This window comes from Aquarana catesbeiana, linkage group LG01 (assembly GCF_042186555.1).
Source record: "Aquarana catesbeiana isolate 2022-GZ linkage group LG01, ASM4218655v1, whole genome shotgun sequence".
Classification (NCBI taxonomy): domain Eukaryota; kingdom Metazoa; phylum Chordata; class Amphibia; order Anura; family Ranidae; genus Aquarana; species Aquarana catesbeiana.
Genome location: NC_133324.1, coordinates 522,833,447 through 522,859,715, shown reverse-complemented (window position 1 = coordinate 522,859,715; position 26,269 = coordinate 522,833,447). Strand labels below are relative to the sequence as shown.

Genomic DNA, 26,269 nt, shown 5'->3' with positions numbered 1-26,269 from the left:
CAACGGGTTAGTTTATCATATGAATGTACTTTAAGGATGATTTATTTATAAAATTAAGGCAATTCATGTTTCTGTATAATAGGGCCATAAAATTAAGGCAATTCACGTTTCTGTATAATGGGGCAATTTTAATGGTTTGGGTGCTTAGCCTTATAATTTTTAATAATTCTAAATTTTTTATTGTAATTTTAGTATTATTTGTACTGTTATTATTGGTGTCCCCCTTGCCTATTAGCACTCCATTGGTGCTTCCGGTGACACAGGAAGTAACCAGGAGAGGAGCGCTGGTCCGGGTTGTGCAATGACATTGATTGCAGACAGTGAGGGTAAATCAGCCCTCCTCCTGCTCTATCCCCTCTCCCTCGGTTGGACTAACTGAGAGAGAGGTCTGGAGCGCAGCCGCGGCCGTGCGATGATGTCACCATCGAGTGCACCAGTTTACCTAATCCCTGCAGCCTCCATTGACCAGAATCCTCTCTGGGAAGGTCACATGATCCAGCCCGGTAAGCGGTGATTGGCCGGAGGTGTCACGTGACCCGTGGCTGTTATGCGTCCCGCGGGGTGACAGGTGCCTGATGCCGGTCTTAGATTGGCTGATAGGAAGCCTGTTAATTGCTTTACACAGCTGGTCTGTGTTACGATAGACACGGATGCCTGTCTCTGATTGGCCGGGTAGCGGCCATGGGACATGAATCACACAGCTGATTACTATTAGATGCATTAGTATGGCTATATGTACAGCGTGGTCTCAGGTATCTAGCTATATGCCCCTGTAGATGGACAATCGTCCGAAACATGTCGGGTTGCTGACTGCTGTTACTCTGTTACCACACTAACTACCAACCTTTTTTATTCAACTTGTGATCACTTGTTCAACTTTTTTATTTGATGCCTGTGAAACGTCTGCTGTATTGCCGATGATTTCAAATAAACCTGCTTTTACTGGTTCATGCACCATGTGGAGATTCCCTTTTTTTTCCCTGTGGATGATATTGTGACGTCGTGAGAACTACATCAGCGCACTGGGAGAGGCGAATCCATCCATCCATCCATCCATCCATCTGACTCAGTCTACCTCGTCCCTGAAGTCGCTCTGGATGCAATCTCTGGTATTGTCCATTGGCACGTCTCAGCGAATTTCCAGTGAACACCCATAGGATCATTTGGATCCGCAAGCCCTTACGACACCCCGCCGTACGGTGAGAGTGTCCATCCCTTCTGGTAAGCGCATCCACCTTACTACTTCTATATGAAATCTGTATGCAGGAAGATTGCCCACCAGATATAACAATCAATACGGGATCTCCTCTGTGCCACAGTTTACACAGTGTTGTCGCTACAGTTTCCTTTTATGTATGGACTTTATTATTTTTTTGAAAAAAGTTTATTTACTACCATACACTGATTTGATGAAGGGTGATATATATTACTCACAAAAGGGTGATTCATCCGTGTAGGCACTGAACTTATATTTTGTTGTCTAGTTTCACTTATACTTTTTGAATTATTATTACACTCTTATGGATGAATACATATATTACCTATGAAAGGTGATAAGTTTGTATAATCACAGAAAACGCATGTTTAATGACACTTAGCGCTGCATTTATTTATTTATCATATTTTATATACGGTTATCATACTGGTGATGCTGGCTGCTGACTTACACTATTAAGAATAATTTTTTTTAGTAGCGCAACAATACCTCTCTTTTCAGTTTTGTTATAACTGGAACCATGCCCTGTGGTCTGATGAGACCAAGATAAATTATTGGTTATTTGGTTCAGATGGTGTCAAGCCTGTGTGGGGGCAACCAGGTGTGGAGTACAAAGACAAGTGTGTCTTGCCTACAGTCGAGCATGGTGGTGGAAGTGTCATTGTCTGGGGCTGCATGAGTGTTGCTGGCACTGGGGAGCTATAGTTCTTTGAGGGAACTATGAATGCCAACGTGTACTGTGACCTACTGCAGCAGAGCATAATCCCCTCCCTTCACAGACTGGGCCGCAGGGCAGTATTGCAACATAATGACCCCCAAACTCATCTCCAATACAACCACTGCCTTGCTAAAGAAGCTGAGGGTAAAGGTGATGGACTGGCCAAGCGTGTCTCCAGACCTAAACCCTATTGAGCATCTATGGGGCATACTCAAACGGAAGGTGGAGGAGCGCAAGGTCTTTAACATACACCAGCTCCGTGATTTAGTCGTGGAGGAGTGGAAGAGGACTCCAGTGGCAACCTGTGAAGCTCTGGTGAACTCCATGCCCAAGAGGGTTAAGGGAGTGTTGGAAAATTATGGTGGCCACACAAAATATTGACACTTTGGGCCCAATTTGGACATTTTCACTTAGGGGTGTATTCACTTTTTGTTGCCAGCGGTTTAAACTTTAATGGCTGTGTGATGAGTTATTTTGAGGGGACAGCAAATTTACACTGTTATACAAGCTGTACACTACTTTACATTGTAGCGAAGTGTAATTTCTTCAGTGTTGTCACATGAAAAGATGTAAAAATATTTACAAAAATGTGAGTGGTGTATTCACTAATGTGAGATACTATACTTGTAAAACTTATGTAGGAGGGTTTGTTTAATCTTTGTATCATCTGAGGTTGTTCACTTCACTGGGTATAATGTGCGGGTTTACATCCACTTTAAGTTGCAGTTCAGTGAGCAAAATAAGTATTTGATCCCCAAACAAACCTGTGTGTAAACTTTATCATAAACTACAAGAAACATCTTACCTCAGTGCTTGTCGACAAGGGTTGCTCCACAGAGTACGAAGTCATGTTTTGCTTGGTAATCAAATACTTATTTTACTCACTGAACTGCAACTCCATTTATAACAGTTGTATCATGTGTTGTTTTTAATAAACATTTTGATATCCTGTGTTTATCATTTTAAAATACACCAATGATAAAAATTATAGACCCTTCATTTCTTTGTAAGTGGGCGAACATACAAAATCTGCAGGGGATCAAATAATAATTTTCTCCACTGTAAGTAGAAAGAGCAGCCTGACTTGCAGTGGCATGGAGCACATACAGATCTTTTATAAAAATGAACAAAAGCCTGCAATATGTCCTGTGAAGCACTGACTTCCCCTCCATGTGGAAAACAAATAGCGGCTATGTACTGGTACATAGTCGGGTCGTGCCATGTAAGCCAGCAAACGACTGTTTTTGTCTCAACTCAAAAATACGCAGCCTTTGAGCCAACATGTTCTTGGTAGTACGGGCATTCAAACCGATCGGTACTCGCGAGTCATCTGCTGCCATTCCGCCAACCTTCTCGTTGTAGGTTCACGAACATATGCAGCCTCAAGAACAGAGGCACTTGTCTCCCTCTCCGACACCGTAAAAGTCAACTGCTGCTTGAAGCCTCGTACCTCTGTAATGAACACTCCTCTTAAGGTAGCCTTAAAGGCTTTCCATTATAGCAACCATGACTCACTGGTACGATTCTCTACCCAGTAGTAGAGCTGTACGCTTTTGGTTGGCTAAAATGAGAATCACAATTTTTTTTGCTTAGAATAAAGATCACTATACTTGCAGTGTAACATCTTTCACATTATACAATAAAAATCGGGCTAACTTTACTGTATTTTTTTTTTTTTAAATTGTGTTTGACAGATCACTGTGCAAATGCAGTGTGTCATAAAAATATTGCAAAAATCTATTTATATCTCATGTTTGGGTGTTCCAAGTAATTTTCTAGCAGAAAATAATGATTTTTACTTGTAATCAACAAACGTCAGAAAAGGTTTGTTCTTTAAATGGTTAAACTTACTTCATTTACAGGCCAGAGTTCTTTGCTTTGATAAAAGAACAAAAAGGTACTTTTTCTACTTTGTGTGTTGTGATTAAACTTGGCAGGCTGCCCAGATTTTTTTTTTTTTTTTTTCTTTCTTTCCCAGCTGTGACAACTCTCTGCACTTGTTAGAAAAAATCGTGACATGCTATTTTGAAGATCGGGAAGAGAAAAAGATTATGATTTTGATTCTTAACGATTAATCGTGTAGCTCTACCCAGTGGTGAAGAATAGCTTGTTTACATGCATTCTTAACATACTTTTCCTGCAGCCAGGTAGCCTCCATTCGCTAGTGGCTGATACCCCACTCAACTCCCAAGTGAAGATGTAAGGATATTGGTGAGTGATCGAAGATTGCTCTGGGCAGATATTGGACTGAATTGACCAGACCCCCCCCCCCCCCACCCCCTCAGCAAGTATGGTGTCTATCCTGGATAATGACTTGTGCATCTCTGAGTAGCAAAAATACTCCCTAACGTCTGGATGTTTAAACCTCCAGACATCCTAGAAACCATAAGTAGACAGCCACCCCGGAAGCGGGACAGGAGTGTCGGGATTCCGTTGTCCTATCGAAAGGGTTCGCCATAGCATTAAAGTCACCAAAATAAAAATCCTCCCTTCGGTGACTGCTAAGGTCGCTTTAAGCATGTCATCTAGATGAGTAAGTGAGGAAGGATTTAGACTACATTCCAGACTTTGATTACCAAAATAAAAAAACTACCATATGGGTCAGTTTTTAACATGTACAGAGCTTTAGTCACCAAAGTAGACATCCCCCTAACCTGAGAACAGTGAGTGGGGAACAGAGGTGAGACCCCCCCGAGATAGTCTCTCACAGGCCTATGACACCAGTTCTTGGAAGCTCAGAAGTCCATTAAGTAACAAGTAGTAAGGTGTATAAGAAAGAAATCAAAGATCAAACCTGTGAACAGTATAATAAATGGAAAGTGGAAAATATCTGGAGCATAAGTCTGAGAGTCTTGGGGACGATTCCAAATAGTCAAGAGCAGGGCTTGAAGGAACAAGGCTCTGGAAAACAGCCTCATCGTGGCAATATCAAAAATTAAACTGTGAAGAAAACCTCCCACCCTCCACTGCACCAGAGATCACAATCCTCAGGGAGGCCTTGGAGAGCTGCCCCCTCGTGGGCTGACACACGCATCCTGCCATCTAGAAGCTTCAACATGGGTAGCGAAGCAATGTGCGTTCCTCTTATCCACCACCCACAATTTATCTGGGTACCACATGCTGTAGATCATATTTACATCCCTAAGGCGCTATTTGACCAAAAACTTGCCCGTTGTTTCTGTGTAGCAACCGAAATCTGGCTAAACTGAAATGCGACAGCCATTAGACTCACATCTCTGGAAGATTTCTCGCAGCCCTCAGGATATTTTCCAGGTCATGACATTGCAGGATCCACGCAGTCATGGGAGGGAAGATCACCACAGGCTTTGGGTGCCCTAGCAGGAATATGATGGGCCCACTCGATGGCAAACAGCTGGGTAAATGTATCTGCCTCCATAGATTCCTTAAGCCATCTCTTCAGGTAATCTTCAGGATGCTGGCTTCATCCCCTTCTGGAAAGTCCACTAGCCTGTTGTTTGTGCATATGGTCCTCCATATCTGTCATTTTTACAGAATGCTCAAACCAAGCCTTTCTATAAATCTGAGCTTCATTTCCAGGGATCTGATCTGCTGTTCAGCGGCAGCTGTTCGCTTTCTCACTTTCTGCACATCCTGCTTCAGAAATGAGAACTCCAGCTTCAGGCCTTCTATGTGATCTGTCAACATGGACTGGCAGGGGTGTATAGCAGCCATTATTTGTTTTAAGGGTCCCCTTCCCCTCCTCAAATCGTGCAAACCGGGAACTCAGCCGGACCAATGACTTCCCCCTGGGCTTCAGCCAGTCCCGTGGCAGCAGAGGACTCGCCCCGACCGGAGCAGCACCATCCTTGTCACTTTCCTGAGGCTGCATGCTGTGCATCTCCTCGGTCTCGTTCTTATGGCCGCTGGCGCCATGGAGCCCCAGGGGAACCATGCCAGCTGATCTCCCAAAGGTTTAGCTGCCACCTGTCTGTATTTCACCATCCAAGCTGTCTCCGGGACTGACACTGGATGGTCCCCGTCAGGGCGGCCTTTCATATTAGTCCCTGGGCAAACATTTTCTTGGGTCCCCCAACCCCAAGCAACTTTGCTCTCCACCTCAACATCCCAAAAAACATGCACGCACATAGTCTTTATTAAAAAAAAAAAAAAACTTTAATGTAAACATAAAGGTCTGGTTCACATTCACTCAATGCTCCAGGCTCGCTGGTTACTTGAGGTTACTGCACATCATAACCGCTCACCCATTGGTTGCTAGAGGTTACTGCTTATCAGTATCACTCACTAGCGGGGGGGGGCAGTATTGTGGTGTGTGATGCAACTGTTGAGGTACAATTGGTTGGCTGTCGGGATGCAGTTTGGGGTGATGGCGACAGCATTGGGGTGAGAGGCTGAGATCATATCTCCCCTATAATGAGAGAGGTTAGGATGCCAGAGGTGGGGTACAGGGGAAAAATGGGGTGGGGTAGTAAGATGCCAGAAGTGGGATGCGGAAGGATGATGGGGATGTTGATGACAATGGGTGGGGTGGTAGGAAACTGGCAGTGGGGTACAGGGGGATAATGACGGGGGTGGGGTGGTAGGAAGATGTCAGTTGAGTACCAGGAGGGATGAAGGGGGGTCGGGTGGTAGGATGCCAGTGGTGGGGTACAGAGGGGTGATGGGTATGATGATGAGAATGAGTGGGGTATTAGGCAGCTGTCAGAGGGGTAAGTGGGTGAATAGGATGACCGGGGTAGGGTCTTAGGATATCAGAGGTGGTGTACAGGGGAATGATGGGGATGTTGATGACATGGGTCAGGCTGGTGAAATGCCAGAGGTGGGGTGCAGCGCTGGGTGATGGAGTTGTTGTTGGTGGGGATGCTGGCGGAGAGGTACAGGGGTGAAGATGACGTAAAAAGCTGGCAGTGGGGTACGAAGATGACGGGGTGGGGTGGTAGGAAGCTAGCAGTGGGGATGAAGATGACGGGGGGGATACAGGGGGGATGAAGATGACGGGATGGGGATGTAGGATGCCAGGCACGGGGGATTATGAAGAGGGTGGAGATGAAGGTGGGGCGATGGGAAGCTGGCAGTGGGGTACAGAGGGCATGAAGATGGTAGAATGCCAGGAACATATGCCGGATAACATACCTATCGTCAGGGCTGTGTGTGGTCATGGGTGGCTGGCAGCAGTGATTTTCGGGGCACCCTTGGTCAGGGGGTGACTTCACGGGATGCTGTCTGTGTCGAGCAGGACTATCATGCAGTACCTTGAGGCTCCCCAGTGATCGCTGCTCTTGCTGGTCCTCCATTACAGAACATCCATCCTGAAGATGAGATAATGAAGTTGCTGTGCCGCAGCGGCCGAGCTCTGCACATGGCGGGAGATCCGTGGAGCGCGGCAGAAGAGTAGCCGGGGGAGGGAGAGTATATGGAACCACCCACTGACTCTCCCCTTGGACAGTGCTCGAGTGGTCAGTCTGCCCGTGACCAGGAGAACTAGTTGTCAGCTCAAGGGGCAGCTGCTTTGGGCCCCCCAACAATGACTGGGCCCTGGGCAGCTGCCCCTTTTGACTTGCGTTAAAGACTGCGCTGGTCCCTGTGCCAAAAGGAGCCATAATCAGGCGCTCTGCTCATAGGTTCTCCCCAGGATCTTAGACGTAGCTCTCTCTCTGCGCTGCCTACGTGTCAAGTGGCAGCAGCTGCCAAAGTTAAAGTGGAGGGAGAGGGTTGCTTTCAATTAACTCTATGCAATCAGTTAAACCATACTAGTACATTGATATGTGTTAAATCTGTAGAAGATGTTGTTTTGGTGGCGTTAGAGGCACTCTTGCAGCTCTCCATCGCTCCTGAAAGCCAAGGAGGCGCTAAAGCACATTCTTGTTGGAGTGCTCATCCATGAGAAAACATATGGCATCACAGATTGTGCTAGGCTGGGTGAGGGCGAAGCTGAGGCTGTAAAATAAAGTAGTGTCCCATAGATTGTAAACCACTAATCGTCTATATATCCAGAGTAGTCACACCCCTTGCAGGTCTGTTTTTACAATCATTTTGACCTTATTTACCAGATTTACCCTATTTATCTGCAGCCTTAGTAAGTAACTTTCTTGAAATAACCCACACATCTGTTTATCATTCAGCCAACATAGGCCATCTCCACATTCTAGCTGGTTCAATGATTAGTTTGTGGTGGCTAAAGGTGCTCAAGTCCAAGTACCTGAGAATACAGATGAGAGGATCACAAATCAAGTCGATCTCCAAGGTTATATTAATAGTGCTAATCACTCCCTTCCAGGGTTCTACAAAATTTGGGGTATCGCCAAAAGAGATGAAGCAAACAACCATGGCCCCTCCCACACCTCGTACTTGTAGGGTCGTCCTGCAGACCCATATGGTGTATTTTTGGGCTGAGATAAATCCTGTGCTGAATTGTTTTCTTCCAAAATAGTTTGTTGAGCTGGATGGTGCTAACAGGGCTGCCCATGATTTGATTTGCGACGATTCAGCAGCAGATGTTGAAATATGAGGCATGTAGGGCCAACTTAAATCGGTTGTATACCCGCAGAAAAAAAAGCTGTAAGGCAAATGCATAATGAGCTAGTATGCACCGCATACTAACTCGATATGAAATCCTTACCTTAGAACAAGGCGTCGGTATCTAATCCCGGTCCACGCCGAGGGAGCTGACATTTTGCCCTCGGCTTGTTTTCCGCGCTCGCAGCTCCAGCGCTGTGAGTGGCCGGAGCCACGATGACACCACTCCCAAAGTCTTCTTCCTGGGAAGGTCCGGCAGCGTCTGCCGGACCATCAACCAGGCATTCACAGCCCATTTGCTGCTGACGTCAGCGGCTGCATGCAAAGTAAATATCTCCTAAACTGTACAGGTTTAGGAGATATTCATTTTACCTACAGGTAAGCCTTAATGGGTATACAACCACTTTAAGTAATTAGTACCATGGGTCTGATTCTAAAGGAGTTCGTATCACCACAAAGTGGCACTGTGGATACGATGCATAGATAATATGGTTCAATTAGATTTTATTAATTTTTTTCAACAAATATATAAAACAAAGTAACAGGAAAAGTATAAACAATGCCAGTAACCTGACATCAGGTCTCCTGGTATACCAGAATATAAAAATACAAAAGTCAGAATAGTGCAATTAAGTAATCGAACAGTGATCACTTAAAATAAAACTTTGTATGAAACCCGTACATGTGTCAGTTGACTCGTAGGAGTTATGTAACCCGGTCCAGGGATCCCCATTGGGAACCTTCTGCACCCTCGGACACAGGGAAAATGAATAGAGACACTGAGACGAGTAACTGTCAGATATATTATCTAAAATAAGGTGCAATAAATTTTAACGTGTAGAGGGTAAAGGACAAAAATAATCCCACAGAGGGAGGGCGAACTTGTAGGGTAGATTGCATCGATGGGAGATCGTAGGAGACATAGAAAGAGAGGTTAGGAATAAGGAAATCAATGAGAAAGAAAAGAATAGAATAGATCGTAGGACTGGGAAGGGGAGGGGAAGGGGAGACAGCGAACCTCGGTCTGTAAGTGTAACCATGGCGCCTGACCGTGGTTTTACGGAAAGGCCATTTGTAACGCTTAGGAGGAATTCGTCCCCATAAGTCTGTTTGAGTTTGTCCGAAGTGGAGTAATGCCTCCAAACACTCCAGACATATGAAAATTTAGCTTGTTTGTCCAGAACATTGGCCTGCATTTCTTCCATTAGCATAATGTTGTTTACTACACTGACCCATTCTATTAGAGAGGGGGGCGTAGCGGTTTTCCAGTGTCTGGGTATGAGTTGCCTCCCTGCACTGATGAAAAACTTCAATAAACTATTTTTTTGCGACTTTATGGTCCCGGGTAGAATGGAGAGGAGGGCAATGGTAGGAGAAGGCATTAGAGGTTTGTCATAAATATCTGTATAGATCTGGAAGATCTGTGTCCAAAATGGTAGACGCACATCACATTCCCACCAGATATGGATATAAGTGCCTTTCATTGAGTTGCATCTCCAGCACATATCTGAACTAGAAGGGAACATGACCCTGAGGGTTGTGGGGACCCGATACCACCTTGATAGGATTTTATAATTTTTCTCCTGCATATAGCTCGAAATTGAGATCTTATTCGTGAAAAAGGCTTTACTCCAATCTGCCTCGGTTATTTCAATCCCAACCTCTGCTGACCATTTTGTAGTATAATTAGGAAGGACTCCATGGGTGTGCTCTAAAAATTAGTTTGTATATAAGTGATAAAGTGTGTCGTGGAGTCTCCGATAGAATGCAGAGTTGTTCAGACCCCTTCCGGGGCCTATGAATTTGTTTAGATTCATGGATCTGTTTACAGTAAGCGTTCAGGTGTCTGAGTGAGCCAAGTCACTCTGGGAGTTGCATCTGTTGGGGTAGATGTAAAGGTACCTAGGATGATGTCAACAAAATGCCGTGCCGTGTGCCATGAGTCTCTGTTGTAATTGTCTATAAGGTGGGTAGAATGGCCTTCCGGGAATTTTGGGTTATCGAACAAAGGGGTAAGAGGGCTGGGTTCAGAAGATAGTGAATAGTTATATTTCCTACGGTACCAAATCGTCAGGGCGTCCCTAGTAAGGGGGGACATTGTTGTAAGTGATTTAAACGAGTGATCGTATCCCCAGAGAAGCGCTCTTAGGTCGTACGTAGATAGGTCTTGCTCCACAGATGTGGTAGCTTTGGTCATGGGGCGGGGGAACCACTCGAGGATACGGGCGATAACTGCGGACGTATGATATAACTCAGTCAGGTAGGCCTAACCCGCCTTTTGTAAAAGGAGAGCATAATAGTTTGTCTCAGCCACTGGGTGGTTACCCCTCCAGACGAATCGAATGGCCATTGACCGAAGGGAACGGAAGAAGGCCGAAGGGAGGGCTATGGGGAGGGCCTGGAATAAGTATAGGAGTTTGGGGAGAATATCCATTTTTAGTGCGTTAATACGTCCTACCCAGGACACAGCTAAGTCCATTCGTTCTTCTGTTAGGTGTCTAAGATTTTGGAGTAGAGGGCTAAAGTTCAGGGCATAAATATCCGAGGTGTGTTTCGGTATAGCCGTGCCTAAATAAGAACTAGAGTTCGGTTTCCATTGAAATGAAAAATTAGATTGGAGGGCAGAGAGCGTGGATTGTGATAAAGATAGGTTTAGGGCCTCCATTTTGGAGATGTTTAACTTGTAATTACTAAAGCGATCGAATCTATCTATCTTAGTCAGTATAGAGGGTATGGAAATGTGAGGTTTGGTTATGTACAAGAGTAAATTGTCTGCTTATAGAGAGAGTTTACAATGAGATGAGGGGGTCTGTATGCCCTGTATATTGGGATTCGATCTAATAGCCTGGGCAAGGTGTTCAATCACCAGGGCAAACAGGAGAGGGGAAAGGGGACAGCCCTGCCTGGTGCCGTTAGCGATCGTGAAGTTATGTGATTGGGTACCATTAACTAGAACTGAGGCAGAGGGTGTAGAGTAGAGCGACATAATACGCGTCAACATTCTCGGACCTAGACCTATTTGGGAAAGTGTGGATTGGAGAGAAGACCAACTGACCCTATCAAAGGCCTTCTCTGCATCACAAGAGAGGAGGCAGGCCGGTATATGATGACGTTGAGCAAAGGTGATTAAGTGTATGGTCTTGGTGGTGTTGTCCCTGGCCTCTCGACCAGGAACAAAACCCACCTGATCTTTGTGTATTAATTTCCGTAGCAAAGGGGAGACGGTTAGCGAGGATTTTGGCATATAATTTTAAGTCGATATTTAGAAGGGATATCGGTCTGTAATTGGAGCAGATGGACGGGTCTTTTCCGGATTTGGGAATGACTATTTGGGCTTGGAGTATGGAAGATGAAGGAACGGCAATCCCGTCAAGTGCATTAAAAGCTTTCGCTAACAAAGGGGACAGTTGTGGCGTGAAAAGTTTGTAAAAACGGGAAGAGAACCCATCTGGGCCTGGGCTCTTGCCATTTTTGAGATATTTTTTTTATGGCGGAGAGGAATTCCGTGTCAGACAAAGAGGCCTCCAGATCCTCCGAATCGGATACCGGAAGAGGTGGAAGTGCCGTCTCCTGAATATAGGAGGATAAATTTTGCGAGGTAGGTGTAGTTGACGGAGTCTGAGGGGTGAGATTATATTGTGTGAGTAGTACTGGCGGAATTCTTTGGCAATAGCCGAATTCTGCCTGATTTTACCTTTGGTGGGGGAGTTTATTAACGGGATAGGTCTTCTGGATTGGCGGGGCTGAAGGGTAGATGCAAGGTGTCTGCCGCACTTGTTAGCTTGAGAGTAATAAATAAATCGGCCTTTGTCTCGGGCTATAAGAGATCTCTCGGCAAAAATACGCAAGAGGTCTCTTCTCGCATTGGTGAGTTCCAGGAGAGTTGAGTTAATGGGGTTATTTTTGTGTGATTCTTCTAGGTTGGCAATGGTGGCAAGGAGACGCGTCGTATCTGCAATACGCGCACGCTTCAGTCTAGCACCGTGTTGAATAAATTTGCCCCTAAGTACGCATTTGAGAGCCTCCCATTTCGTAAATGAATTTAGTGGTGTCGTGGGCGTGATCCAAAACAAAATGTTTAATGGTATGTGTTATGTCCTGAAAGCATACCAAGTCATTTAAGAGGTTGTCGTTTAGTCTCCAAGAAGAGTTTCGATTACGTGTAGGAGTACGTCCTAAGCTCATGTGAATAGGGGCGTGGTCTCACCAGAGAGTGATACCAATAGAAGCGGAGGGTGAAAAATCTAATAGAGATTGAGAAATAAAGATATAATCCAGTCTACCGTAAGTGGCATGTGCAGGTGAGTAAAAAGTGTAGTCTTTGGTAGTGGGGTGTAGCATCCTCCATACATCCACAAGGGATAAGTCAGATACCCTGTTTCCCCGAAAATAAGACCTAGCGTGATTGTCGGTGATGGCTGCAATATAAGCCTTACCCCCAAATAAGCCCTACCCTGTTTCCCCGAAAATAAGCCCTACCCTGAAAAGAAGACCTACAAGAACTTTAACTAGGGATTATTTGGGGAGTAGGGCTTATATTGCAGCCATCACCGACAATCACGCTAGGTCTTATTTTGGGGGAAACAGGGTAGGAGTGTTATCATTTTAGTCAGGGAGGTTGGGGAAATCGAGGACTTACCAGTTGAGGAGTCAAGACGAGGTATCAAAGTGGCATTGAAGTCCCCTCCCAGGATCATGTTGATTGTACAGAATCTTTTCAGCCGGGCGATCACAGAAGAGAGGAATTGTTGTTGGTTCTGGTTAGGAGGGTATACGTTAATAACAGTGTAAATTACATTCATGTAGGACAATTTAAGAAGAATATACCTGCCTAACGGGTCAATATAAGTGTCAAGGACAACTGGAGTAAAAGATACGTGAAAGGCTATAGAGACCCCTTTAGATTTTGCAGAAGGGTTGGTACTGTGAAACCAAACCGGGTATTGTTTATGAAGGAGTGTTGGGATTTTATCTGATCTAAAATGGGTTTCCTGTAAAAGAAGAATTTGCGTTCGCAATTTGTGAAAATGATAAAATATTTGCCGGGACGTTAAGACCCCTGCAGTTTAATGAGGAGACTTTCAAGGCGGTTTGTGCTGCCATAAGAAAACAAATTTAGTTGGCATAAATGAACAGATAAGAGGGAGGTTTGCCGTCTCAAAGGATTGGGTGTAGGGGAACGAAGAGGGAGAGGGAGGCCATCTAGTGGTGAAATTAAGGAAGGAATGTAAGTGAAGTAGGAAAAGAGAAAGAAAAGAGGTAGAGAAGAGGAAATGAGGCCGGAACAGCCTCACTACTAGTGTTGTAAACAAGTGTCAGATAAAACCCCTAAGGGTGCTGAAAAACCTAAGTGGGGGAACAGTGGTCAATGCAGAGAGGAGCCCGCACACGCCGGGCAAAAATTCTGGAAAAAAAAAACAAAATCTAATAACAATAAGTATAACATCTCAGGGCTCCACATTGCCGTGTAGGCAAGTAACATTACAAATAATATCCCAGAAGAACATGTCCTCTATAGATACCCAGATAAATGAACAGCATGCAGAGCCATTTTCCCAGCAACAAGCCATAAACCTATATGGCTGGGAATGACAAGGGGGGGGGGGGGGGAAGGGGAGGGATGAGACATGGTTAGGGAAAAACGAAAAATTTGCTGAACGGTGTCCATATAACGGGCCGTCGCTCATCAAAAGGGTCAGGAGATGCAAACAAGAACATAAATCCTGTATTAAGGAAGTAAAACTAATTGGGTTAGTAGGCAAGTGTACCAAAGAAACTGCAACCGGGGACGTCATCACTGGCCAGAAACCTGTGGGGAAAAAAAAAAATTGGCAAAATGTCAGAGGGAGCTCATCCATCAGTCGCAGAGGAAAAGTCTGACTTGGGCCGTTTGTTCTTCTTTGATCGTTTCTGCCAACCTGGTGCGGCTTTGAAGCCAGGGGTGACTGCATGGAGATGCCAGTCCGGAATGGAGATCTGTGGCAGTTCAAAAGTTCCAAGGAACTTGGGGAGGTCGCCTAGTGTGCGGAACGTCGCCGACTTTTCTTCATGAGATGCAGACAGGTTAAAGGGGAAACCCCAGCGGTATTTGATCTGTTTAGCTTGAAGGGCTCCGGTTAAGGGTTTTAGAGCCCGCCGCATGTCCAGAGTCAATTTGGAGATATCAGGGAGAAGAGACACGGGGGTTTCGTTTAAGTATATAGCTGAGAGCGTGCAGCTTGCATGATGGCGTCTTTAACCGCATAGAAATGCACTCTGCAGATCACATCTCTGGGGTGTTCTGGATTCGGGTTCTTGGGGCCAAGAGCTCTGTGGACACAGTCGAGTTCCAGTGGGGCGTCCTTATCTTTCTGGAGCAATTCGTTGAACATGGCAGCGACTGCCAGTGCAAGATTTTTGGTTTCAACCGATTCAGGGAGACCGTGTATGCATATGTTACGTCTGGCCCTGTTTTCCTGGTCGTCCTGATGGTACATCAATTGCTGAATCTGAAGGGTATGTTTGTCCTAAATAGTGTCACGCACTTGCAAGGTGGATGCAGTCTCTTCCATATTATGTTCCACTTCCTCAATTCTATTAGTAATATCTCTGCGTAGTTCAGACATCTCTTGTTTATATGAGCGCTCTAAGCGTTGCACACAGGCCTCAAAATCATGTCTGGTAGGGAGAGCTTTAATATATGCTTCCATGTTCCATCCACTATAGGATCTATGAGATTCAGGGGAATGACATGCAGAGCGGACCGATCCTGTTTCAGAGTCAAGGGGAGACCGGGGTCTTTGTCTGGTCTTCATGTGTGGCGTGGAGCGCTGTGAAACAGCTCCCTGTGAGGCAGCATGTGTGCCAGGGGTTTGGGCGGGCGCCATCTTGGACGGGGGGGTGGAGCGATTGTGGCCCAAATGAGTGAACCGGTCAGTATTCCCTTCTGGATGTGGATCGGGGGTTTGGTGCCTGTCTCCCCCACCCCTTCTCCCCATAACAGACCTGGCTGGCGGTGCTGGGAAGCACCGAGAGCCTCGGATGAGCCGGCGTGTGCGGAGCTCCGGGAGAGAGCGTCTTACTCCTCCATGTGCCAAGCCACGCCCCCAATGCATAGATAATAAATGCTACGTCCCGATATTGGAAATTATTAGAGAGTGGTTGGAGTGAATGGACTTTATAGGCATAACACAAACATTTAAAAAAAGAATTAAGATATTTATTACAAAGGTTGTTAAAAAAACATGTAGATTGACTTGCATAGATTCACAAAAATTATATACCTGAGAGCAGTTTACATACACTATCTACAAATAAATATATCTTTAAACAGTTTTCAATCACTTTACTTGTTCAATCGTAACAGGTTTCAAAGAAGACAGAGTAAAAAATCGCTCAAGTTGCTCTACATGTTATGCGTTCAGTAACGCTTCCTCAGGAGCTTTGGCATATTCTATGAACGAAAGAAAAAAAAATTACATCATATATCTATATGCAACATATAATATTGCCCCTGTGAAGTGCCAGAATTAAAATCATGTCTCTATGCCAAGGCTCCAGACCTCTAATGGCAAGCAGGGATACAGAGGGAAGAGTTGATAGAGTATAGAAAGAGAGGAAAGGAGAGACAAATAAAGAGGACAAAAAGAAAGAAAAAAGAAAAGAGGAAATTGGAAAGGAGGGGGGGGGAGGGGGCTGGAATGTGCGATATGGGGACTGTGGGGAGTGGGGACAGATATATATTTAGGTGGTTGAACTGATAAAAAGTTGTTTTGTCAGTATATAGTTGTCAAAAAATAGACACAGCCAGATCTTTACTTACATTTTCCACAAAGGAAAGATGGAAAAAGAGAGTAATAGAATAAATTAAATGGGTTGTGCTGTCCTCAACCTCAATAGCCGTCCATAAAGGAGGGTCCCCAGATTTGGATGGTACTATATACACACACATATGTGAATAATATAGATTAGGTGCCATGTGATTAATTAAATTCAAAAAAGGGGGGGGGGAGAGAAAAATTGTAAGAAAGCAAAATTAGATAAATATAATAGTATTAATCTTACCCAACAAGTCCAAAAACAGCCAAGTCCGGCAGAAAATTGGCAGTAAATTTGTACAAAGGGTAAGGATATCATCGAATATAGCCAGGTGTAAGCTGGATCAGTCTAGGGCATCCCAAATACAGCGTTTAAGTGAGGTTGCTGCTAGTGTATTCCCTGACAGGTGCCTGTTGGAAGGGTAGTAATAAGCATGCTCCTACATGTTATAGGCAAAGCCAGAGAATAGCTCTGATCAGTGTACATGCAATAATAATGTGTAGGCATACAGGGATGAAGTAGTTACCTTAAACGTGTAGGATTGAGGGACTTCCCACTTAGTGGCAGCACTGATGCCGAATGTAGCCAGTTATAAGAGGGCATCTCTTATAGCTGGCTGATCCAGCTTACACCTGGCTATATTCGATGATATCCTTACCCTTGATACAAATTTACTGCCAATTTTCTGCCGGACTTGGCTGTTTATGGACTTGTTGAGTGAGATTAATACTATTATATTTATCTAATTTTGCTTTCCTACAATTTTTCTCCCCCCCCCTTTTTTTTTAATTTAATCACATGGCACCTAATATATATATATATATATATATATATATATATATATATATATATATATATATATATTTTACCATCCAAATCTGGGGGGACCCTCCTTTATGGACGGCTATTGAGGTTGAGGACAGCACAACCCATTAATATATTCTATTACTCTCTTTTTCCATCTTTCCTTTGTGGAAAATGTAAGTAAAGATCTGGCTATGTCTATTATTTTTTGGCAACTTTATACTGACAAACCGACTTAAAGGTTCAACCATCTAAATATATATCTGTTCCCATATCGCACATTCCAGCCCCCCCCCCCTTCTCTCTTACTCCCCCCTCCTTTCCCCTCCCCCCTTCCTTCTTTCCAATTTCCTCTTTTTTTCTTTCTTTTTGTCCTGTCTATTTGTCTCTCCTTTCCTCTCTCTCTATACTCTCTCTATCAACTCTTCCCTCTGTATCCCTGCTTGCCATTAGAGGTCTGGAGCCTTGGCATAGAGACATGATTTTAATTTTGGCACTTCACAGGGGCAATATTATATGTTGCATATAGATATATATATGATGTAATTTTTTCTTTTTTAATGTAGAGTGCAATGTACTTATGTTTATTCTTTCATTCATAGAATATGCCAAAGCTCCCGAGGAAGCATTACTGAACATGTAACATGTAGCTCGATTTTTTTACACTGTCTTCTTTGAAACCTGTTACGATTGAACAAGTAAAATGATCGAATACTCTGTTTACATACACTATCTACATAATAAATATATCTTTAAACTGCTCTCAGGTATATAATTTTTGTGAATCTATGTAAATCATTATTACAAAGGTTGTTAAAAAAACCATGTACATCATTTTTTTTTTTTTTTTTTAAATTGTTTATTCACATTTTTAAAACGCATACAAGACATTAACATAACTTGTATACCCAATCCCCCCCCCAACATCCCCCCTCCCCCCAACTCGTGCAACAGTCCAATACATTATATGAACATATTCCATTTCATGATATTTAATCCAAAAATTCTTAGTAATAAGGCATCATACCAATCTTGCCTAGACTTTCTAATATCACTATAGTGTCAATCGGGTCCTATCATATACAGCCTCTATGCTAAAGTCTCAGCATTAACCCAACACTGCCACGCCTTCTCAAATTTAGTGGGGCAGCCCCTGCTTAGATATGTAGCTTTGTATAGGGGGAGTGCCTTGTTTACCATATCTTTCCAAAAGGGTACCGTTGGTGACTCCGACCTCTTCCAATAGCATATAATGGCTTTACGGGCATAAAACAAAGAGATAGAGATTAATGTCCTCTGAGCTCTTCTTGGTGCAATTCCTTCCAGCAAGCCCAGCAAGCATACTGACACTGTGAGTGGAATAGGTATTTTCAGTAAGGACTGGACAACCTTTGTAATATCTTAGTTCTTTTTTAAATTTTTGTGTTATGCCTATAAAGTCCATCACTCCAACCACTTACCATGGGTCTGATATCATGCATATACTCAAATGTTTAGTAAATACTGATTTACTTTTTTTTTTTTTTTTTTATTAATTCAATACTCTTTTTATTGATTTTTTTTTTTTTTCTTGTTACAAAAAAAAGGTAAAACGCATATGTTTTACACATCAAGTTACAGAAATCAACAGGTCCAAATATACAAAAATACTTTACTCTCACCCGTAGAAAAGGCATTAGGACCTGAGTCCTACCTGATACTCCTAGACCCCTCCCCCCTCCCCTCCCCTCCCCCCCGAACAGCCCCCCCCCTCCTCCCCTGCTATTAGTCTATACTAAAAGGGTGCATAACCAGAATATTATGCTATCACCGCATCAGCTGTTAGGCCTCTTTTCACTAGTACTCCTATGCTTCTCCATTGTATTACCGGGTAACCCAATACCTTAAGCCCTTTTCGGGTTAAATCCATGTCAAGGGGCTATGCCCAGCCATTGCAACCAGGGTCTCCAGATCCTTGTAAATTTATCATAACTACTCCTCCTGATATAGACTGTCTTTTCTGTCCACACTAGCTTGTCCATTGTCCTAAGCCAGTCTTCAATAGTTGGAGGCGAGGTGGAAAGCCAGGACTGTGCTATTAATTTCCTAGCTTGATAAAGGCACCTCGCTATGGCAATTTTCTTATTATTATGCCCCGTATTTTCCCCCATAAGGCCAAGAATACAGACCCTGGCCTCCTGCTTCAGCTTTTAAACCTAATTTCTATAGTCCTAATTATCCCTGACCAGTATCTCGCCAGTTTTGGACATCTCCACATCATGTGTATTAGGTCTCCTGTCTCCAAGCATCTAGGGCACTTATTGTCCAGTCTGTGGTCGAACCTGAATAGTCTCTTAGGGGCGCCTCTAGCGCTTCTGCCAGGGACCCATGTGGGGTATCCTGCGTCATAAGTTTCCCGTTAGTATTCAACATGCCTTGAGATTCACAGCCTCCTAGATGTTGTAGTTGAGCCACCAAGAAGTAACTGTAAGGGTGGGGTATTGCCAACCCCCCCTCCCTGACCGGACGTTGTAGCATTTGTAATCTGATCCTTGCCTGCCCTTTCTTCCATATTAATTCTCTAAATAAGATGTTTAATTTTAGAAACCAGCTCTTCCTGATCCAAACCCGGGAGTTGTGGAGTACATACAATAATTGTGGCATCCATACCATCTTGATCAAGTTAATTCTACCTGCCAGGGATAACGGGAGTTGGCGCCAAATAGCACTTTGCCTTCTAAATTTTTCCAGTAGGGGGACTAAATTATCCCCAATATATTGTGCAGGGTCGTTTGTGATGACTATACCCAGATAGCGCATCTTCTCCACTACCCTCAATCTTGGCATATCATCCCTGTGAGTACTGCATGTTGAATCTAACGGGAGCAGTGTTGACTTTTTCCAGTTGACTACTAGGCCCGATGAGCTCCCAAATCTTTCCACTAATTGTATTGCTCTTTCAAGGGATGGCCCCATGTCCCCGAGAAAGAGCAGCACATCGTCAGCGTAAAGTGCCACATTTTCCAGTCTATTACTCCCTCCAAATCCCTGTATTCCAGGCGAGCGTCTTATTACCTCTGCTAATGGCTCCATTGCTAAAGCGAATAACAGAGGCGAGAGTGGGCACCCCTGTCTCCTCCCTCTCTCGTCCCTCTCTCAAGAAATAACCACTCCGTATATTCGTTATTGATCTTTAGCCTGGCTCTTGGATGGAAATCAGGGTTTTTACCCATTTAATAAATTTTGGGCCAATCCCAAATCTCTCCAACACCCACCAAAGATACCCCCACTCCAGGCTATCAAACGCCTTGGCAATATTCAAAACGAGGATCGCCCTGGAGCTCCTAGTCCCTGCCGGGGACTGGAGGTACAGGTATGTCCTTCTGATATTAACACTGGTAGATCTATTTGGGATAAACCCTGACTGGTCCAGGTGCACTAGCTCTGAGATTATTTTGCCAAGATTTTTATGTCAGAGCATAGCAACGAAATTGGTCTGTATGAAGCTGCTTCAAGGTGATCTTTCCCCACCTTCTTAATCAGAACTATATTGGTCTCTGTCATTGAAGAGGGCAAACTGCGATCAGTAATCGCCCAGTTCAGTGTCTTCAAGAGTTCTGGGAGTAACGCCTCCCCTTAGTATTTATAAATTTCCACAGGCAGGCCATCAGGGCCTGGGGCTTTCTGGTTAGGCATACCTGCTACTGCTTGCTGTAGTTCTTCAAGGGTTATGGGGGAGTCCAAACCAGTCCTTTCATTTTCAGAAAGATATGGCAGGCTGACACCCTCTAAGAGGCTCTCTATCTCTCTTACTTCTAATTGTTGTTGTGATTTATATAAATTACTATAATGTTCAAAGAATATATTATTAACCATCGAGGGATCCGACGAGATTTCCCTGCTGGGGGTCCGGATCATAGCTATCATTGAAGAGGGTGAGTTAGTCTCAGCTAATAATGCCAACATACGGCCCACTCTTTCCCCCTCTCCAAAGTATCTCTGCCTCTGGAATAATCTCTTGTTTTCAGCATTTTTAAGTGTCCATTTTATACTCCTGTTGCTTTTTTACCCAGAGCTCCTGTTTTCCTGGGTCCGCCACGTGTTGTTTTTCTAACTCCAGTACCTCTTTGCTAATCCGTCCCCCTTCTCTCGATTGCCTCTTAACCCATGTTATTCGCTGTAGGAGAATACCCCTCAGAAATGCTTTCAGGGAGTCCCAAACCACCCCCTGCGGCGCCGACCCTGAATTAATTACAAAAAATTATTTTATTTTCTCTGATATATCTTCCTTTTTTCCTATAATCTCCAACCATGTTGGGTTTAGTGGCCATAATCTCTGAATATATCTGGCACGGGTATTTATCGTCAGCGTCAAAGGCGAGTGATCCGATACACCTCTCGGCCTATACTCTATTTTTCCTAATAGGGATATCGCCCCCCTATTTCCCATAGCCATATCTATGCGAGAGAGAGTGCGGTGCGACCCCGAGAAGCAAGAATACTGCCGCTCCTCTGGATTGCGGGTTCTCCAGAGGTCGCACCACCCAATCTCTTCGAGTAGCTGAGTGAGCCGTCCTTCAGTTGCCCTTTCCTCCCTGACCCTTGGGGGAAACCTATCGATTTTACCGTTAAGAACCATGTTGAAATCACCCACCACTATAAGCGGGGTATCACTTTTATCCTCCACGTAGTCTAACAGGCAATACAGGATCTCCATCTTAAAGGGAGGAGGAATATACATATTGGCTATAACAAAAGATTTACCCTCTATTATACAATATAAAAAATCATAGCAACCCAACGTATCGATCTTGACGTCCCTACAGGAGAACACCAACCCCTTTTTGACCAATATACACACTCCTCTCGAGTAGGAGGTGTGCACTGAATGAAATTGAGCTTGGAATTTTTTATTCCAAATTAATAATTTAGACTCATTGGTCAGGTGTGTCTCCTGTAAGCACACCAGATCCGTACCGTGGGATTTCAACTCTGAGAATACAGTGGCTTTTTTAATGGGATCCCCCATACCCCGTATATTCCATGAAGTTATTCCTACCATTCTACCCCACCTTTAGATTATAGACAAAAATGAAAAAGAAAAAGAAGAAAGAAGAAAAAAGATGAAAATATTTACAGGGTGCAGATATGCATCTCTGCAAAAAAAAAGAGCGGGGATATAGAGATCTACCTCTTGTGACTGTAAACACTGAAAACTCCCCTAGTTGAACCCACCAGTGTAAAATACTTATCTACTTGCTTAGCCTCCAGTGCATTAATCCACACCATTATTACAAAAAATGAAAAGCTCAAATACATAATTTTCCAGATCTTTATACCTACTGAATTTACTTTTACAAATTTTAAATGCGAATAAGTGTTTCAAGAACCTATGTGATATTTTTATCTTTACCCTTTGCGGTTTTTGTAATAGTGTACTACAACCCTTTAATATTGTTTGAATCTTGCGTACTTCTTTACCCTTGTGCCCCCCCCCCCCCCCCCCCTGCCTTTCTTGGCCTACCCTGAGAGCATTTCTTGTGACCCTTCTGACCCTGTCAACCAACTCATTCCCCCTCTCCCTCACCCAAGCAGGGATAAAGAAAAAAAACTTTCCCCTGCTTAGCTTTCCCAACCCTCCCAGACTACCCTCCCCCCTTCGACCACAATCACCTGTTGTGCTATTAACAACTAAACAATCGTCCTCCACCATTTATAAACTCTCATTGGGGGCTTTCTCCTATACATCAATTACCCCCTCTCCCCCTCCAATGCCTGCTTCCAGAAAAAAAAAAATCAGTCAAAAAATAATACTCCAGTTCTAAAAGTTCTTTTTGTTTTCTTCCAGCCATTTTGTGGCCCTATTGACTGAGTAAAAAAATTGTGTCCCTCCTGGGGCATCGATACGTAGTCGCGCCGGGTAAAGCAATGCATATGATATTTTCATAGTCCTCAAGCTACGCTTGATTTCAGCAAATCCTGCCCTTTTCTTTTGCAGATCCGGGGAGTAATCTGGGTAGATTGAGATTCTAGAATCTTTGTAGAAAATGTCCCCCTTTTCCCTAGATTTTTGCATTAGTACAGTCTTATCTTTATAGCTAAACAGCTTCATGATCAAGGGTCTAGGGCGGGAACCTGGAGAGATTAGCCTGGTGGGCACTCTGTGTGCCCTCTCAATGGCAAAAAAATGCGAAAATGTCTCTGCCCCACAAACCTCCCTGAGCCATCTTTCCAAAAATACTTCTGGACAGGACCCCTCACTTCCCTCTGGGAGGCCTAGAACCCTCACATTTTGTCTGCAGAGGCGATTTTCCATTTCATCCATTTTGAATTTATAAGAGTCCAACTGGGTCTGCATCAGTTTAAACTCCTGCCTCATAGGATGTAGAATATCCTCTACTTGGCTTAGCCTCTCCTCCAAATTGGAAGTCCTCTCCACAACATTTTGTAGTTCTTGGCTCATAGAACACAACTCTTCTTTAAGGCCTCTTAACTAGTCGCATAAATCGCTCAGTGATCTCCTGCAAGCGTGACTGCACTCAATACCTCTTTCAATGTAGGCTCGGGTTCACTAAGTACCCCAGTATCAGGAATAACTTCAATCGTTTTTTCTAGGGGGTCCCTCTCAGGGCTTTTTTTTGTTCGCAGCTTTCATAGTTGCTAGTGATGCTGATGTAACTTTACTTGAGCTTTTTCTATTCCCCGTACCTCCCGTCAGAGTCTTCTCTTGGGGCTGCTGATTACCCTTAGCTGGGGAATGCGAGGGAGTGTGGGCAAATTTCTACAGCTTAGCCGCCGCTGCTGATGCTGATGCTGCCAGGTTCCCCTTCTCCTTAGATGACCGGGTGACCTGCGCAAGGGAGCCCTCCTGGGGGTGCTCCTCCCCCTTTTTCTTGGTCATTTTTAACTATACCAGGATATATGCCAGTTGTCCCGAGAAACTATAACAAAAAGGTACCCAGTAAGAGTTCCCCTGTTCCTCTGTTCCTTAGTAAGCTGGATTGCTGTTCAGAGGCTAGGAGTAAGACTAGGACTAGGAGTAACACACATCAATAAGTTCTCTGGTGTATATCAGCAATTCCCCAGCATAGTGCGCCGTTATCATAAAGAAGAAAGCAGTTCAATGTTATTACCTTAAAGCCCTCTCAGGAACGGAGCCAGCATTCAGCACGACCAAGCCCATCCAGCGGGACCCCCTGTTATCCAGGACTCCTGTGTATTTACTTCCCCCTTTTCCAGTCCTTCCTTCCTTCAATTTCCCAGACAGGTCAAGCTACACACTGCTTACCATGCTTCTCCTGCAGGTCCCGTGAGGCTCACAGCTCCCGCGAGAGCGTGGATCGTTGCCGGGTAGCCATCAGAGCGTGGTGTAAACAGCCGGCTACTCCTTTGCTTTACAGCTAGGTGGCCGACCGCCGCCACTGCCGATCACTTCCCCCTTCTTTACCGGAATCAGCCAGAGAGCGATGCACCGCAGGAATAGATTAGAAGGGCGGCAAAGCGGGTAGGACAGCGAGGAGGCCAACAAACATAGGCAGTAATGCATTACGAGCCGGATCAGTCCATCAGGAGTGGCAGCAGGGAGCTGGAGCGAGGAGAGGACTCGCACACCTCCGTTCACCTCCACATTTGGTCACGCCCTCCTCATTCCAGATTTTGGAGTGCAGTTTCTGTCCCGTGGCCAGGGCGGGACTGATTTACTTTTTAAATGCAGATGGAGACCGACCTCTGCACTATATCAGATGAATGTTGAAAATGTACCACAACTATTACCAAAGATATTTTTTTCCCAACCCAACAGACTACTATTGTGATATCTAGAACTGTGAAATCTCTATTGCTGATGTTATTTGTGCATTAATAAAGACGTGTCCAATATTATTAGCTGTGGATTTTTCTTTTTTTTTTTAGACAAAAAGCCAGTCTGGCAACGTTGGATCATCGTAGATTCTACGTTGGCAAATCTGTTGTCCAGGACATTAGAGTGAATGTAAGTCACCAAGTCATTGGGCAAGTAGTGGAATTTAGGTATTTACTGGTAAATGGTGGTGGGGTTTGTTGAAAAATTCCAAATCCAGAGGAACACAAATCTGCCCAATTTTATTCACCTTGTCTGCAGTAGATTGTATCTATGTCATAAATTGAATTCTTGCCTCACTAGCATAGGAGTAAAAAAAAAAAAAGTTTAGTGGTGAACTGAATGGAAATTTTGGTACTGAAACTGAAAATGGAATATACGCTAGGCCGAAAACCAATACCGAAAATTAATTTTTTTTTTTTTAAATACAATTTTTTTTATATATAAAATTCAAAATTGTGTTATTCGTTATTCATATTCGACTTTTAATTATCATGTATTAAATGAATAAAATAAAAATAGTACAATCCAGTAAAGTAAATAAGTACTTCCTTTAATTTAGTATTTTATTTTCTGTGTCCAATTTATGTGGGTTACTTTTATTAAAGTAAAAACTTACAGTAACAGTACACATATGCTGCTGCTGCACATTGCACAATAATTAATAATAAAAAAACTAAATAAAACTTTAAAAAAAATTAACAAAAAACATGCATAATATAAAAGTGCAAATGTTGGCTCAAGCTTGCCTTGCATACACACGATCGCACAAATGTCGGAAATTCCGATTGTCAAGAACGCGCTGATGTACAACACGTACAACGGCACTATAAAGAGGAAGTTCAATAGCCAGTGCGCCACCCTTTGGGCTCCTCCTGCTAGAAGTTTGATGAGAGACGATTCGCGCTTTTCAGCGTCATGCTTTTCAGATCGTTACTGCTCTTCCGTTTGTGCTTGTGGGTTTGTATATGGTTTTCAGTGCGTGTAGTCAGTTCGTATCTGTTTTTCAGTGCATTCTATTTATAGTACGTATTTGATACTCGGTGCGTTCTTGTCTGCTTGTTTCTGAATTTCACCTCGCTCTTCTCAGGCCTTTCTGATTTTCAGTGCGTTCTGTTCGTTCTGACCAGCCGACCGTTTTGAAGCCATGTTGCGGGTACGTACTCATCATAGAGTTCGTGCTGTGCAGGGGCTTGGTGTTTTGGGTTCTTACTTTGACCCAAGCCCAGTCCATGAACAGGGCGAGGAGGAGTTGATGGACGAAGAATTGGTTGCTCCAGCGTGACCAATTCTCACATGCCTTTGTTGCGGGAGATCCGTGAGAATAATCCTGATGATTTCAGAAATTATCTCAGGATGATGGACCCCGTTTTTCACCATCTGTTGGCTTTGCTGTCCCCTT

General features: G+C 44.0%; 1 protein-coding gene across 4 annotated transcripts in view; it reads left to right on the top strand.

Annotated features, from left to right (window-relative positions):
* Nucleotides 1-26,269, top strand: part of TJP3 (tight junction protein 3) — a 384,009-nt gene that overhangs the window by 66,211 nt on the left and 291,529 nt on the right. For 3 of the 4 annotated variants that reach the window (XM_073594320.1, XM_073594307.1, XM_073594328.1), the window contains exon 2: nt 24,921-24,999. The exons of the other annotated variant lie outside the window; for it this stretch is intronic. The gene's annotated coding sequence lies outside the window, so the exon portion shown is untranslated. The remainder of the gene's footprint in view (nt 1-24,920; nt 25,000-26,269) is intronic. 4 annotated transcript variants of the gene reach the window in all.